The sequence below is a fragment of the Dioscorea cayenensis genome, chromosome 19 (assembly GCF_009730915.1).
Source record: "Dioscorea cayenensis subsp. rotundata cultivar TDr96_F1 chromosome 19, TDr96_F1_v2_PseudoChromosome.rev07_lg8_w22 25.fasta, whole genome shotgun sequence".
Taxonomy (NCBI): Eukaryota; Viridiplantae; Streptophyta; class Magnoliopsida; order Dioscoreales; family Dioscoreaceae; genus Dioscorea; species Dioscorea cayenensis.
The window spans coordinates 31,331,090-31,343,256 of NC_052489.1; the positions used below are offsets into that span (position 1 = coordinate 31,331,090).

At 44.0% G+C, this 12,167-nt stretch overlaps 1 pseudogene; it reads right to left on the reverse strand.

The window, feature by feature from the left end:
- Nucleotides 1-2,798: 2,798 nt before the first annotated feature.
- On the reverse strand, nucleotides 2,799-11,879 carry LOC120249392 (annotated as a pseudogene).
- Nucleotides 11,880-12,167: the final 288 nt, after the last annotated feature.

The following is a 12,167-nucleotide window of genomic DNA, read 5'->3' on the forward strand; positions in this document are numbered from 1 at the left end:
GCCATGAAGGCTAGCAAGATTGGGGAATTGAGCTTATCTTCAAAAAAATGGGACCATGTGTTATCTCCATCAAACCTTGGGTCCGCCGAGATTGGGTCGGTGGGATCGGCGACGGGGAAGGCTCAAGTTCTTCTCATTTGGAATCTCCCTCTCCATGCTTGGACCTGGTCTGTGCTGGTGGATATCCTGCGGCCGATTGGAGAATTGGTGGCTATTCCGCAACCAAGTAAGCCTCATAAGTCCTTCCTCTCGGTCCTCGTCCGATGCCGCCACCGTGTGGTGATTCCTCATGAGATAATGCTGAGCTTTGGAATGCGCAAATTCATCGTGCTCATCACTGATAACCATCTCCCTTTCCCTACTTTCCGACGAGACCTTGACAAGTATGTTCTTCCCCCCCGACATGAGGACCAAGTTTTGACGAAGGTGCAAGAACCTGAATGCCTTGATGCTGATCGTGCCTGTGATAATAAAGGAAAAGAGATGATGATAGATCAAGACCAAGTGCCAGACAAAGTTGCTAGCAGACCCCATGAGCATGGCCCTCCACCACAAAGAACACTTAAAACTTGAAACCTCGGCTCGACCCTGCTCGGTGAGCGGTGCTCCCGGGTCTCGACGGTTCATCAAACCTCACCCGACCGGAGAGCGCTGTTCCGGGGCTCAAAACTTTGTACTCGAGATCCGGCCGGTGAGCTCCGCTCCCGGGATCTCCGACGCCTACGGGGTGATCCGGATGGGCACAAACCCGGATAGTCGCTCGGACCGATGGTCCATCCGGGCGCCCGTGTTTTACCCATCGGAAAACCCGACGTTGCATGGCTCAACCCGATCGCTGCACACGTCCCAAGAGACCCATTACGCTGTCGATCAGCCATTAGACGAGGTTGCCCCTCTCCAGGCCGACAAAGCAGTTGAGAGTGATGTTGGAGCGAATGTTGTGGCGACACATGTCAGTGCAGTTCCGGAAATTCTGATCTCCCCACGTGACAAACGGGGAGACGTGGTTAATGTTGTCCTGGGCTCACCGAACAGGCTGGGCTTGGATCACTCTCTTAAGGACCCATTTGCTGTGGTTGGTGGGCCTTCAGCGGTGGAACCAAGCCTAGTTGTGGAGAAGATTTCTTGTTACCCATCTGAGACTGAATTAGTGGGCCATTCTTCTAAGGCCCAGTTGGGGCCCGACACAGTTGAGACCAAGAATCCAGCCCAGCTAGGAAGTGGGGATACCTCAGTGGACCCAGATAACTTCTGTAACCCGGAACATCCCCCTATAAACTTCACCCTCCCTCCGAATTTTGAGTGGGTTTATCTCCATGGCTTCTGGACTCTTGTGCCGGGCAAATTTTCTAAAGAAATTTCCTCTAGATCCCTGGTAGATGATGTGTCTATCCAGCAGGAGAACATGGAAATATGGGGTGAAGGGAACCCAGTTAAGGATAACATACTTGTGCCCTCTACTCAGATGTCAGATGGTTCTCGTCATGATTGTGAAAGTCTTGGCAGTCAGGAAGGGGATGATTCAGAATCTGACTTTGAAGAGAAAGTTAAAAGATTGCTTCAATCTGGACAAACTGAAGACCCTTCTCAGGCTACAAGAAGAAGTGAACGGAGGAAAATCCCTTCCTCGAGATGGAACGAGGAGGCCGGTTTCATACCACAGCCACCAAGATCCACCTAAAAAAAGAAGGGGACGACTAGCTCGACCCTGGAAGGTACTACTGACTACCCCTCTTCTTTTAAATGAATGGAATGACTTGCAGTTAATTAATTATTGCAAAGCTTGTGGCATTTCTTTTGATTCCTTGCAACATAGAGATAAATGCTTGTTACATTTACGCATGCTCGAATCAACTAGATTGTCCACCCCGAACCCTATTGCAGGACCCTCTAGTTTTGGGGCCGCCTCCAGTTCTAATTAGTTTCCTTATGAATATTATCAACTGGAATGTTAGAGGTTTAGGAAGTCCCTCCAAGCGCTTCCTAGTTAAAGATTTTCTTAACATTCACCATGCTGATATTTGCTGCATACAAGAATCAAAACTAAGCTCGATTGATCCTTCCGTCTAGAGGTCGATTGGTGGCTCCCGACTAGATCAATTTTGTTTCACCCCTGCTCTAGGTTCTGCGGGGGGGATGCTAATTGGGTGGAACAATAGTTTGCATGAGGGCAGTTTGGCTTTCCTAGGCACTTTTTGTCTTTCAGTGGAATTTAGGTGCAAATCTAATGACACCCGCTAGTTTTGTACCACTGTCTATGGTCCAAATTCGCGACAGTTAAAATCAGAATTTTGGAAAGAAATTAGACTTTGCCTCCCTGGGAATGGTGTCCCGTGGGTCATCTGTGGGGATTTCAACTCCATTTTCTCCCCTGGAGACAAGTCTAATGGCGGCCCCAATTTGGATGATATCAGGCAAGCTCAATCACTTTTTAAGGGATCTTCACTGTTCAGTCTGCTCCACTCTCGAATCGAACTTGGTGTTCGGTGGAACATTTTCGTGAGCGAGTCGCCACGGGTGGAGCTCATCACATTTCCAAGGTTGTGGTGCTTTTTATTCGCCAAGAAGATTGCCAACCTCGAAACCTTCGAGGCACTCGGGCCAAGACGGAATTTGGTCTCGATCAAAGCTCAAAAGCTAGCTTTTACTACACGATATCGACCGCTTAGAAATTTTAAAAAGACTCGCATCCTCTCACAGAAGAGGAAGTGGCCAAGGACTCTTCCTTGCGATCTGATTTAGCGCAAATTCTCAAACATGAGGAGATTTACTGGAAGCAGCGAGCTAGGGTTACCTGGCTACAAGAGGGGGACGAAAATACTAGATTCTTCCATTCTGTTGCCAATGGCAGACGTAACAGAAATTTCATTCCTTGGATCACCCATAATAACATCAGGGTCTGTGATTTGAAAAGTATTGGGGACTCTTTCACCAATTTTTATCAAAATCTTCGTGGAGCTACGCAGGACTTCCGTTTCAAAATTAACTGGGAGCAATGTTTGGGTCCCAAATTCAATCATGATCTATCCTCACTGGACTCACCCTTCTCTCAGGAGGAAATTAGAAGAGCGCTTTTTGATCTTAATGTCGATAAAGCACTCGGTCCGGGATGGTTTCCCTATCTTTTTCTTTCAAAAATATTGGGATATTGTCAAGACTGACATTTTCAAACTGTGTGATGATTTCTTTGGGGGAAGAGCTAATTTAGAGAGAATCAATTGGGCTTACATTGCGCTTTATCCCCCAAAAATTCTTAGTCCCGAAAAATCCCTCGCGACTTTCGATCGATTAGTTTGATTAATTCCTCCCTCAAAATCATCTCCAAAAATCTTAGCAACAGATTGAGATCTAAGATCAATGCACTGGTTGATGAGACCCAGTCGGCATTCATAAAAGGGAGATGTGTCACTGATAACATTGTCACTGCTAATGAACTCATCTTCAACATGCAAAAACATAGGCACCCAGGTTTAATTCTCAAAGTTGATTTTGCAAAAAGCTTTTTGACATGGTGGATTGGGGTTTCCTGTTGGAACTCTTAAAAGCTAGGGGTTTTAGCGATAAATGGATTGGTTGGATTAATGCTATTCTGGTTTCTTCCAAAGCTAAGTTCCTTATCAACGGTTGCCCAAGTGGTTACCTTAGATACCGTAGAGGTCTTAGACAAGGGGACCCTCTTTCACCTCTCCTCTTTGCCCTAGCAGTTGATGTTCTTAGCACAATGTTTAACAATGCACTTAATCGTCGATATTCCGCATGGAGTGATCCTGGTAACTCAGGGAAAAGATGTGTCATCCCATGAATACGATGATCTTCTCATTTTAACAAATGGGGGTGTTGAGGACTTGCGTGTCATCAAACTGATTCTATACATTTTTGAAGGATTATCGGGTCTCAGTGTTAATTCGGACAAAACTTGCCTCTACACCTCCCAAAGAAATCTTACACCCCACTTTTCCCGATCGAGAACGATCCATATGTACACGGGTTCCCTTCCTATTACCTATCTTGGCATCCCAATCTCCGGGGGAAGGCCAAGAAAACAAGATTGGGAAATCCTAATCAACAAAATTCGTTCGAGGCTCGCCTCTTGGAAAACTAAATTAATATCTTTAGGAGGTAGGCTCACTCTGGTTAACTCTGTGCTGACGGCTATCCCCACCTACTGGATGTCAATATTCAGGCTCCCTTCTTGGGTTGCTAAGAGTATTGATAAGATACGCAGAGACTTCCTCTGGTCAGGCCCTAACATTCACCAGAGTAAGATCAGACTTGTTTCCTGGGGGAGACTATGTCGATCAAGAGAGCAAGGAGGGTGGGGTATTCTTAATTTACAAACCTTTAACACTGCCCTACTGGGCAAATGGTGGTGGAAGATTGCCTCAGGGATTCACTGGTGTGGGGAGGGCATTATTCATGAAAATTATTTCCTTTCTTCCCCAATGTGGAACCTTTATCACAAGCAAAGCAGTAGGCGATCTTTCTTTTGGAATGGCATCTTACATGCCCTCCCTGCCTTTAGGAAAAATTTATCCTCTCTTGTCTGTAACGGGGCGACCACACTTTTTTGGTTAGAAAACTGGGTTGAGGGACGCGCTCCTGCGGACATTTGGCCCAATCTGTTCCATCTTGTCCAATTTAAGGATGTCACGATCAGAGATTTTATCCTTAGTCAGGATAGATTTCCTTTGTGTGACTCCCCTGATTGGAACAGCTTTGTCAGTAACACCGTTGCGCGCTTATCCAATGGGATGGATGAAAAACGTTGGACTCTCACCGCAAATGGCAGATTCAGTGTTAAAGCCTTTTATAATTTCTTGAATGATGGAGGTCTTCGGTGTAACAAAACACCTGTCATTCTGAGGGGGGTTTGCCCAAAAAAAATCAATCTTTTCAACTGGTTAGCTTGGGCTAACAAGATTCTGACACTCGAGAACTTAGCCCTGCGTAGATGTAATTCGCTTCATTCTACCACTTGTGTGTTGTGTCATGCGTGAGAAAGCACTGATCATCTCCTCCTCTTTTGCCCTTTTTTCCCTCGTGACATTTGGAGCTACTTTGAGTGACTCTTTGGGATTTTTATCTTCCTAGGGTCTCTCAAGGACCTTTGGGAGAGCCGAGGAGCGAGTTGCCTAAAAACTCGCTTCCTTTTTGGGACTTGCTTGTAGAGAGCTATCATTTGGCATATCTCTGATCGAAAGAAATGCTCAGATTTTTCAATTCTATTTGTCTCCCATTTGTCTCCATTATCCTAAAAAAATTATATGCATGTTAATTTCTTGGTTCAATGCGACTCCCGAGTCAAAAGAAGGCGACTCGATGAGCCAAAGGTGTCCAAGATCAAGAGGAGCCCTGGATTTCCCCGAGCTCAAGAGACTCGGGCGCAGTTCACCTCGCCGTCGGACCGCCTCCCACAGCGAGATCTAGCTCGTGGTCTTTGTTTTTGTAGCCCCCTAAAGGATTCCTCCTTTAGGGTTTTTTCTTTTCTGCGGCTTTTTGTTTTGTTGTTCTCTTCCCTTACTACCTCGTGGTTATCCCTATGTAGAGCTTCGACCCTCTTTCTATTTAATGTTTGTGGTTTATCCACTTTTTCACAACAAAAGACCAACTAACTACAACAAGAACTGCTCATACCACAAGGAGTGATATTGGAGTCACAAAGCAAGATATTAGTTTGACAGCAGGCAGCAGATGAAAGAAAAGAAAAATAAAAATAAGGCACAAGTACAACGCTCACAAAAACAGTAGTGGGAAGCCCAAGCGCAGCAAAGGCCGCATGATATTGATTTTCTTCTTATTGAAGAAGTACGTACATTATTAATCAATACACAAGCAGACTGATGCACATTAGCTAACTAAAAACATATATATATATATATATATATATTATTGATGTGACTAGCTGGCGGCATTGGCTCAGACCATAGGGGTAGCCTGTCCCTTTGGCCTTGTCGGGGGTAGGGGGCAGGGGCAGGGGCAGGGGCAGAAGCAAGCTCAAGGTAGATGATAAAAAGCCGACTTGCCTGCCTCCCTGAGATAACGGACATCACCATTCATGAGCTTCAACAATTTCCTACACACAAGCAGACTGATGCCCTCCTCCGACAGCTCACTACCATTTCCAAACATTTGAGACAGCAATTCCTCTGGCACTCCACTACCCATGTGTGTTATCCTGCAAGGGGTGAGAGGGCCAGCCACGCGTTAGTAAAATTCAGAAAAACCAATAAAGCTCAAGAGAAATGCTACACTTGGCACATTGGTACAAGCACTATGCATGCATGCATGAATGAATGGCAAACGAAAAAGGCAATTGTAAATTGTTTTGCTGACTTGCCAAGTGTCTGTGGACTATCAAACTATATTAATACCTGCAAGACCCGGCCAGTGGAACAAATAGCTATTGAAAAAACAATATCAAATGCTAAAAATTTTCGCCAAGTCAATCAATTAGTAAGCCAGGGTTGTGGTGAAGCACTTGGCCCCCCATTGAACTCATAAGCACTGCAAAGAAGCATGTTAATGGTACCTGAGCTCCAGATGCACTAGATGGAGATCTTTTCCCAGTTGATCTTTATTTATTTCAGAAGTGATTTCAACCAGACCTCCATTTGGAGAGTACTTCACAGACACCACCAGGAAATCAGCAAGGATCTGTTGAAGCCTCAGATTATCCCCATAAAGGCCTTCAGTCATGAATTTATCTGATAGACTGTTAACTATTCGAACACCCTTTTCATTGCTCGCAATCATGACTTGACTCACAGCAGTAATCAAGACATCCTGTGGAATGAACTCCACCATTTCTAAACCCAAACAGCTGCAGATAATAGACAAGAGAACGTTATCAGCATACAAAAAATAATGATCATTTTTAAAGTTAAACGAAATAAGAACATCTGTTGGAAGAAAATTGGCATGGTAAAGGATCAGTAACATCTACAAACTTGATCACATGGATGTAATTCTGGCATAAAACAGAGTACCCGAAAATAGAAGAATATAGGTTAATTGAATTCTTCTGGTTTTGTATGGAATAAAATCAAGTAACAGAAATGACTTCCATAAACATGCTGAAAGCACATTGATTGAAGGACCAGCAGAGCAAATTGCCAGAAAAATTTTTATGAGAAGGAAGATATGAGATTATCATAAAGAAGGACCTCCAGCACTCTAATCAATCAACGAAACCACCTTCGGATCAGACTATCCACTGTTTCAGTGCAAGCTCGATGCACCAAGGGCTCTTATTCTCAGATTTCGGATCAGTTTATGTAGTGTGATCAGTTTTGAGTAAGAGGATACGATACCTGTCTGTAATGTTTTCAAGCTCCAGGTCATCAAGAATTCTGTTAACCTGCTGGTGGCACCTCCCCTCGGAAGTCAATAGCTCTTTTTGCTCCTCAGATAAATCAGTGCCCTCAATCATTTTTCGGAAATAATGTATTCCAGAAAGAGGATTTCTTATTTCATGCCTGATATACAACAAAGCTTTCAGTTTCTTCATGGCCGTTTGCTCTGACAGCTGCTGGACATGGAGAACCTGTTGCAGCTCCTGACTAGCAGTATGCAAGAAGCAAAACACTCCGGTGACTATACCTTCTGCATCCACTTTCTTGGTCACCGAGAGAAGGCATTCCACATGCTTACCACTACGACTGATAAAAATCAAAGGGAGTCTTTTTCTGTTTTCTTGGCCCTGCTATGGCATTGTTAATGACCACACTAAGATTCACAAATGCATCTTGGTTCTTTAAACGACAACAGGCTGCACTGCTCCCGAAAACCTCACCCAACAGCATCCTATCTATCACTTCATCCCTCTTCCATCCAGACAACTTAGCCATGGCTGGATTCCACTCAGAACACCAATCAAAACTCATCTGCACCAAATATAGGTGGGATCAGCGGGCTAGGATTTTGTACTATAGCTTTGTAATCTCCTTCAATCCGAATAAATTTGTCCATGACCATCTTTTGACCAGTCATATCTTGAGCCACAAAGCACACTCCAACTGCATTCCTCATTGATGTCGCGGCTTGCACAAGCATTGACAATCAAGATAACAGGACCATCATCTCTCCGAAGGCCATGAGTTTTCATCTGAAATTGCACATTCTGCTTTTCCTTCCCTAACCATGTATGATACATAAGATAATTAGGTACCAGCTTAAATTTACAAGTTTGTAAAATTGAATTAAGCTCAGCCCCTATATCATGTAAATTGTAAAAATAAATGAATGAAGGACCACAAAATAGAAATTGGAAGTCAAGGAACCAAGTAAATGGAGATGGAGCACAATACTTACCCTGCAATGCCAAAAAGCATCTCCTTGACAACTTCCACTGAAGAATCTTCTACAAGGGACAGCAAAAATGCTTCCCTCATGGCTTCATCTACCGAGAGACCCAGTTAATTCAGCAATTTTCAGGTTCCACCCATTTATGAATCCATTGACATCCACCGCCAAAGATTGGCACGGTCGCTGTCTCAATCAACCGTACCATTTCATTGGTCACCGCTTGCAATTCTACCATTTTCTTCAATTCTAAGGTCACTGATTCGAGGCATCCAGTGATGCCTTCCTCTTGGAATTCTCAGAATCATTGAAAAGTCCCTCGCAGTATAAGCTGCAAGGAATGAATAGCATCCATCTCATAGTCCTTCCAGGGAACACTCCTCATCTTTACGGCTTCAAGGAACGCTTTGAATGAAGACCTTGGGTGCATTCTCTTCCCATCATCTTTATCCAAGGGATCATGCTTTTGCACCTCCCATCGGATTTCAGCAGCGGTATGAGATCTAAACAAAACATGATGTCTTTTGGAAGTAATTCTGGCAGCTGCCATCCCACAAACTACATCACCAAGGGTTAGAGCAGCAGGATATCCAGCATCACGCAGACTGTCGGTGCTCAAAACCTGTAGAATCCATATGATTCTCTTCAAGCCAGTGAGGCAATGTCTCTAATCTCAGTTTCAGTTGGGGTCCAGCCAAGCCTCCAAAATCTCATTTTCGTACAAAAGGGCAGCACCATCACATTTCACTAGATCCATAACATTTGGACTCTGTGTCATGATGCCTACAGGTGTAGCATCTCTGAGCAACATGTCACACAGCAGTGTCTGGGTTTTTCAGGATGTTCTTCTCGCGGAGCTGATTCTCTAAATCAAATTCCTTGTTGACATGGATGGCAAACACCTGCATCAAGAATTCACAGGCATACCTTAAGGGGAAGGAACAAACCTTGGGCTTTCATGATGGCAAACAACAAGGCCCCCAAAGTCTCTTCCTCTTTTTGCTGCTGGGACTGTCCAGACTCCAAGTTCTCACATTCCTCCTCCCCTTCATTCCACCACCACTGCCATAACCAGAGATGCTATAGAGTTCATGTTCTCCATATACTGCAAGTGACAACTGTGAGGGGGCTCTAAGTGTAGAACCACAGAAGGTCAGATCAGAAGGCAGCTTCTCGTCTTGATAAATCTTTATGAGGCCTCGCACGACAATCACAAATCATCCGGATCTTGCTCTTCAGGAAAAGGAATCTAGCAGCCTGGGGAATATCTGTAGCTGGATAATACAGGCCTTGGTAAGACTCAATCCCGGCTTTGTGATTTCTCGAAGACCTCTCCATGGTCATCTTCATGGAACCTATAAACCATTACCCTGTCACTAGCCAGTGAGTTCAAAGACTTCTTCAATCACTGTTTCACAAAGTCTCTCTATACTACCACCAGGCAATGATTGCAACCGGGCTATTGCTTAGCAGCGAGCTTATATGATTGAAGGGCCCCCCACAGCGGTCATGGGCAACTCAGAAGGCTTCACTGGCTCAAAATCAACAATCAAACAAGCAGTCACCCGATGTATGATTGCATAGAAGGGCTTACCAGATGTTTTTACAGTGGACTAAAAATAGGATTGAGAAGAGAGACCTCCGGGTAACCTAAGGCCTTCTGCAGTGCTGCAGTACTAGGAGAAGTAAAAATGCTCCTCACATCAGTTCCGATACCAAGCGTAAGGGTGTTCTCCTACGCTTGGCACAGCATGACTGACCATGGTGAGCATCTCGGGGAATTCTCAGAGTAAGCTATGACCTTAAATGTCTTCTCATCAAGGGCTAACAAAGCAGCCAAACGGCTGGATTAGCTTCCCTTTCTGAATGTGCTGTAGGTATGCAGTGACTTTTCTCCGACTTCTTGGGGTCAGGAGATGATCCCTTAGTGTGCCACAATTGACTGGGAATAATCAAACGAGGTGCCGAACTCTTCAAACTCTGCATCAAGTTTGGCATCTACCGTTGTCTGGGCTATGATTCTAGCGCTGTGTCTACTTCTGTTGGAACTAGCATGAAGAATTTTGCAGGTCGAGAGGAAGACATTGTTTGTTGAGGACAATCAAAGAAAACTGAAATACTGGAACTAGGAAAGAGATGATGTTTTGAAACAAGTTTTATTTCACACTAAGAAGAAGTGGCAACAGCCGGGATAAACAATAGAATCAGAAAGCTAATGAAGGAAGTTAGCAAGGAGACAATTTGAACAAAAAGGCCAAAAGAGGAGAGGCTGCAGCTCGAGGAATAGAATAAAAGGAGCAGCAAAGTTAGAATTCATATATTTCCACAGGATCAGAGTGCACTGACACACACCAAGCATCATCAACTGCGAATGGTGTACATGAAAATCAGAAATGTTAAGAAGTATACTGAAAGCAGAAATTGCAAACATATGATCAATCAAAAGGGCTGGCATATAAAAAGAAAAAGAGAAGCATGATTACAACAACAACAACTCACCGGTCAGAGCAAGATAACGCTCGATCAACGACTGTGGAAGAGCTAATCACAGAAAGGTTAGAGCTTTTTGATGCAAAGGGTGTAAGGAACTTCAATCGTTGGAAGACCTGTGCGTCAAAAACCACCTTTTTCATCAACAGCGCAAGTACAAGAATGAAAAAGTAGTCTAAATCCTAAAACGCAGAGAAAGCCAAGATGAGAAGAAACACAAATACCTCAAAAAGAGTCCAGTAGAGGCAGAACCGAAGAACGACACAACCCACCACAAGTTCGAAAGAGCTTTTCAAAGGGCAAACAATCTTAAAGAGCCACCTGAAATTCCATTCTAGAAAACAAAACACTGGTTTTTGCAGCAAAGGCCAAAACAAAGATAGACGGAATGGAGTGGTGGATCAAAAAGAAAGAGAAAGAGCAGGTGCAAAGCTACGAAACTCTAGTGTATGAGAAAGAGAGTAAAAAGGAGACAGTTTAGAATGAATCCCTGACCCCACTCTTGCCTCCTTGAGAAAATTAAATTAGGAAATAGGAACCGTGATACTAAAGGAAACAAGATCAAACACCGTCAAAGCCCTCGCAAAGCATTCGATCGGCGAAAAGGATGTCAGGACCACAGGTATGGCCTGGCGAATTGTGGAAGGTGTGGGTGAGGGCGCTGGCGCTGGCGCTGAGCGCAGAGGAGTGGAGCAAACAGGCACCTCCTCCTCCGTGCCCGATGAATTCACTGCCCAGCCGACAAAATCCATCACAAAACAGCAGTTTTATGCCAGCACCACCACCAACACCAACACCAACAATATAATACTCTGCACCAATTAAAAACAAAGCCCACTTGAGGATGCGATTTATTTTCCCAGGCCCCTCGCCTCGATTGATTGATAATTATAAATTAATCCACCCACTTCAATTCTTCCGCTATTGCTTCTTGTACTTGTTGGAGCTGTTGATGACAGCTTGAGGAGGGAGAACGAGAGCTGAAACAAAAAGAAAGACAGGAGATGAAAGTGAGATCATTGGACATGGTAGCCACACACACACACACACACACACACACACACAGAGCATACAAGGACGACTGCCATGTAATATTTTTACGAACGAAAAAAAGATGGGCCAACGAGACCGACAGGTAGTTCCGAAAAGAAAATCAGGATAACAAGATTAATCCGTTGAGCAACAGTAGTATCCAGGAAACAAAGTAAATATAAAAACAACAATCAAAATTGTTAGTATTTCTATTTCGTGTGAATTAATGTATCGAATGAACCTGTCAAGAGAGGTGAATATAATTACTTATGAGTTAATTTTTAACAATAATTTGAACCTTCATTATTCTGCATGTACACGAGAAATTCATATTAGTATTTTTA